We start from the raw sequence: 6,000 nt of genomic DNA on the forward strand, positions 1-6,000 counted from the left end.
AAGTTTTATTTTCGTTTTATTGTTCTTATTTACTGCTCTTTTGACATGAAATTTGCCACGTACGAGGGTTGGAACTTAAATAGTGGTAACACTGCTGTGGAGAGACTATGCAATGAAATGTACTACCATGAGCAAAATAAATGACGCGTCTCTTTATTTTGAAATTTTTTGAAAATATCTCTGTTTTCTTTATATGTTCGAAATTTCGGAAGGTTTCCCCAGCAGGACAGGTTAATAACAAACCCGTTTTTAATATTTGTGTTAGATATTAGCTTAAAATAAATAAATTAGAAGCAAAAAACATTAAATCGACAGAAATCTCGAGAATTACCAACTCTGCTAAAGTGGGAAATTTTCAAGAACGCGAGGGAATTCTGCAGTTCAACACGAAGCAGCGACATCTATGTCACTGAGAGAAATGTGGATAAAATCTACAAACGAAACTTGTAACGAAATATTTCTAATATGTCTTATTTCGTGCATTATCTGCAAACTCCAAATATATGAATATATGCCAAGTATTAACGTAAAGATAGAGCAAAAAGTGGAAATTGTCTATGGAAAAGGATGAATTGGTAGCGCGACCGTAATGAAAAATCGTCTTTACCGTAGAACAGGTTCAGTTCACGTAAGGAAACAAATAGCTCAGTTAGTTAAAGCAACTAGTCTGTATGCTGAAGGTAGCGGGTTCGAATCCAGATGGAAGTGACGTTGTCATTTTTATTATTATGGTTATTTTATTTATTTTTTTATGTGGGAAAGAATCAAATTGTAACATATGTGTAAAATTCATGACGATACCAAAAAAAGAAAAAAATGTCGTTGTCGCACTTGCATTAGCATCCCTAATTTTGTTTGCAAAAAGTTTAGTAATTATTTCCCCTGTGCTCACTGCTCACTATACGTAATGCTCGCTGGCGCGTTGTTTCCCAGTAAATGTTAATCCTAATTTGGAGAATTTTATAAAGTTTCACAATATTTCTCACTAGATAGTCTTCTATCTACTTGTTTGGATATTTTGATAACAGGTTTCCCTATTAAATGTTTAATTTTCCCTAGATGTTTAATTACGGAAAAGTTTTACAATGTATTTGTATTAAATTGAAATTGTTTTGAATTTACCACATGAGATAAGTAGCTCGAAGGAGGAAAACTCAAGTAATTGATATTCTACGTAAAAGCTACCTATTGTAGAATGATGATACTTCTTGCCATCAGCACATAATCTTCACGTTAAAGAAAAAAAATTCTGGTTTTCCCTCCCTATGACCACCCATCTTAAACCTCTACATTCCATTGTTCGTCTCACAAAATTTCGGTGCTCCAAAAACATTCATATAATAATAATAATAATAATCCTGAATATGCCATCCTTACATAATGTAAGGATATCTTAGTTTCTTAGTTTAAATCTTAGATATCTCAGTCGAAAATGCTTTCTTTAGTAATTATTTGAACAACCATGTAGGAGGGGGTACGGCGTTTTATTTTGCCCCTCTCATTTCAGTACCCTTCCAACAGAAAGTAATTTCTGATAAGCAGGGTAGACAAAATGAATAAGAAATATATTTACAGCATCCTCTCCCCTTTCATGATTGGAATATCACGTAGCATTTTTTTATTCTACCAAAGATGGCCCTGTGCGGTTAGGGGTAGGTAACTAAAGAAATACCTATTATATAGCGCCCCTTGATTGTAATATTACCGCTTCTTTATTTGTACGAGGGAGCCCCAACAAGGTGATAAAAAGAATAGGAAAAATGTCTATTGAATCCAGTGGCGGATCCAGCACAAACTTCTGGGGGGGGAGTGAAAGATTCTTTTGATGATGTGAAGCTGTCACAAATTACCACTTAACTAAACTAAACATAATAGTGGGGTGAACTGGAACCCAGTCAGTTTAAATTGATGTAAAAGTTTAATTTTTGGCTTCATATTAAAGTTTTGGTTTCAAATGAGAATTTCAGTCCCAGTGGTCAAGGATCAAATCTCGTGGGGCTCTTCAGTGTAGGCTAATACGGGCCTATTATGAGAAAAGGCAAAAATATTAAAATGTTTATAACGTTCGAATTATTCGTCTATTTTAAAAAAATGTTGGGCTTCGTATTAAAGTGTTGGTTCCAAATGGCAATTTCAGTCCGATGGAGAATGATCAAATCCTGGAGTCGGGGGGGCTCATCAGTATAGTGTGCTACGGCTCCATTATGGGAAAAGGCAAAAATATGAAAATGCTTATAACTTTCAAATTTTTCGTCTATTTTAAAGAAATTATTGGCTTCATATTAAAGTCTTGGCTTCAAATGACAATTTCAGTCCTTGTGGACAATTATCAAATCTCGGAGGGCTCTTCGGTGTAGGGGTTTCGGCTTCTTTATGGGACAAGATTCACGTAATTGATATTGCAAAATTGTTTTGTATACATTAGTGTAAACTTGCACCATTTGGTTAATTTTACCTCTTATATTTTGCAGATTTCAAATTCCAAGCATAGTTACTTCTCAAAGCTAAAAGGCACTTACTAGTTTCATTAAAAGGAAATGTCTTTTATGAAAAGTTGTCATGGAGTAGACGAACGAACAGGCACCCAAACATTGGTTGAGTCGGATGGTTGAAACTCGTTAAGCTCACTTCAATTATAATAATAATAATAATAATAATAATAATAATAATAATAATAATAGAGCATTCATGGGGTCCGTGGCTCGACTCCACTTCGCGCCAAGTGAAATTTGAGGTAGACAAATACCGTGTGCATGGGTATGGTTTTCTTGGAATTTTCCATTTTCCTCCCACTTTCTTCATTTCATCATTTCATTCATCATCATTCTCCCTTAGCGTAGGTGCATAATCGTGCAACGTTAAACTAGATATTCCATTTAAGTTTAATTTCAATAATAATAATAAACAATTAATTCAACTGAAAGAACTGTAATTTATGTTGACGGCAATTATCATAAATATGCAACCATTATAAAAACAATGCTTTGAGTAGAAAGATAATCCTTCCCAAGTGTTAAGGAATGCGCACGAGATAAGACATGTCTCGAGAAAGAGACGAAACGCGCTTTGTGACATCCAAAAGAAGACGTAACAAATGTTTTGGACACGAGATAGTTTTTAAAATGTCTCGTCTTGTCTGGAATGTCTCGAAAACAAAAGTCTAAGTTTTAAAATTATTTTTAAAGATCTATTCTCTCAAAAGTAGCTCTCTGCCTTAAAATTAATAACGGCATTTGTGATTTTTAAAAAAAATAAACAATGTCTAAACTTAATAGTTAACTTTTCGAAAAGAAGCTTCATTAAGGGTGAACCTGAAAGATGTCCACAAACTTCGGGAGATGATTCGTGACATCAAAAGGAGACAAATAGCCCTCTTGCAGTTTTCGAGTTCAGCTTCGTTGTCGAGATACAGGGTTGCCAACTGGTCGTGTTTGAGAAACTCACTGGAAATAAATTCAACTCCAAGAATAAGCTACTACAGGTCAATTGACTTATACCATGCTGCAAGGTTAAATATTTGTTTATGAAGTGTGTACAAAATTTGCCAGTGTCCTTTCTGAGAACATCGTCGAGAAAAAGTCACCTCCAATAATAAACTACCCTTCGTAAATTTTTCTAAGAGAAATATCTGATACTGCAATATAGGGTTGTTAATTAAATATTGATTAATGAAAAATAAACAAAATTGTTAAAACCATTTTGGAGAAAATAGCTTTTTTCGATTTTCGGCTGTTAGTAAACCACACTTATTTTAGGCGGTAGGAAAAAATGGGAAAATCTCCTGTAGGAATACTATGTAAACCCTAAGTTTAAAATTTGGTGTAGATACGTTGAACAGTATGGCCTCTAGGCGAGTGCACAGGAAAGTGTACCGAACGGACGGACCGGAAGGACGGGTATCGAAAAATCACATTTTCGGTATGTAGACGCCATGAAATATGTAAATCCGTTGAAATCTGAATTTGATATACTATTTTCACAATCACCATATTTTCTTCTCTCTTTTGTCGCTCGAAAAAGAAAAGCCTGAGTTTACCACAAAAAGCTATGGTGTTTACCAAAAAATATTCAATTACAGGGGCACCGCACTAAACTTTTTCAATTCAATTTCTTAACTGCGTTAGGCCGCAGTTGTTACTGAAGTGTGTATTTGGATAATACGAAAAAAAATATCGTATTATTCAAATACATCGAATGTCAGATTATCGAATAAAAAACTTCGATTGAAGAAAATCCACACTACAAAACTAACTCACACTTTGAGCACATTTTCATTAGACATATAATAGAGCAATTAATGCAATAATTGTTTATGAAATATGAAAAAATCAAATGAGTCATTTTCGAGAAAGTCGTTCAAAAAGAACACGTCAGGAGTAACCTACCTCTTGTGAATTGTTTCGAACAATGAGTTAAGATATACTTTTGCGTATTAATGAAATATTTATTTGCGAAATTTGAACAAAATCGCCTGTCGTTCGAGAAAATTGTTGGGAAAAACCTTGACCCCCAAAATAATCTATCCGTCGTAATTGTTTTTCATAGAAATGACTTATACTAAAATATAGGGTTATTAATGAAATATTTATTTATGAATTATCAATAAAATTGTCCACGTAAGTTTTGAAAAAATCGTGAGGGAAAAATAGCTTTCCGAATAAACTATCTCTTGAGGATTCTTTCAGGGCAAGCGAGTTATTCCATATTATTAGGTTTTTAATGAAATATTTATTTCTGAGTACGAACAAAATTGCTTGATTCATTTTAGAGAAAACCGTGGAGGAAAAACACCCCCAAGAGTAAACTACCCCTCGTATATTTTTTTTAGGACAAACGAGTTTTGCCATATTCGGTTATTAACGAAATATGTATTTTTGAAATACGAATAAACTCTTTTGAGTCATTTTTGAGAAAATCGCCCAGACAACACACTCCACCAAGAATAAACTACCCCTCGCATTTTTTTAGGACAAACGAGTTATTTATGCCATATTGTTAAGTTATTAATGAAATATTTATTTATGAAATATGAACGAAAACACTTGAGTCCATTTTGAGAAAATCACTGAGAAAAAACTCACCCCTAAGTATAAACTACCCCTTGTAGATTTTTCTCAGATAAATGCCATATACCACAAAATAGGGTTGCTAATTAAATATTAATTTATAAAAAAAGAAAGAAAACAAGATCGTTAGAGCCAGTTATGAGAAAATATATGTTTTCTATTTTCATCGTACAGGAAACTACCCTTGTTTTGGGAGTAGGAGGGAAATAAAAGAAACTATAGGAAATAATATGGAAATCTTAAACTAAAATTTGGTGCAGATAAGTTGAACGGTTGGCCTCTAGGCGAGTGCACAGAAAAGTATAGCGAACGGACGGACGAACAGATGGACATGTATCAAAAAATAACTTTTTCGGTATTAAGGGCTATAATACGTGTAAATTCGTTGAAATCTCAAATTTGATTTTTTTTTCGATCACCATACTTTCTTCTCTCATTTGTCACTTCAAAGTAAAAGGAACTCAGAACTACAGATAAGAGACACCTACTTTTACACATAGACATTTATTGATTTAAAACTGTTTTAGTTTGTCATTTCACTTCCAATTGAAAGGTTTTACCATGACTAACGGCATACCAATGACGAGACGGAAGTTTTGAGGAAGTAAATGCATTCAGAAGTCTAGACTACATTACGCCTATCAGCCTGTTTTTACTTCTGCAATTGTTGACAGTTGTAATTTCGTCCAAACGCTACATGAAATAATTCTTGGTTGACGTCATTGTGTTACTATTTTAGTATTGTTCCCTTCAGACTTGGTTGAAGTTTTGTCTGAACAGTTATACATTGAGTTTTCATTCTTCCAACACTTTACCAATGGACCAAGCTTTGTCTTCATGTTAACGCACGGTTACAGGGTTTATTACGATTTAAATAAAATGGCTGGCTGTTAGAGTTTCCTGCCCAAATATTTCGATAAAAAATTTTCATTGC

This window comes from Thermobia domestica, chromosome 5 (assembly GCF_964235325.1).
Source record: "Thermobia domestica chromosome 5, izTheDome1.hap1.1, whole genome shotgun sequence".
Lineage (NCBI taxonomy): Eukaryota > Metazoa > Arthropoda > Insecta > Zygentoma > Lepismatidae > Thermobia > Thermobia domestica.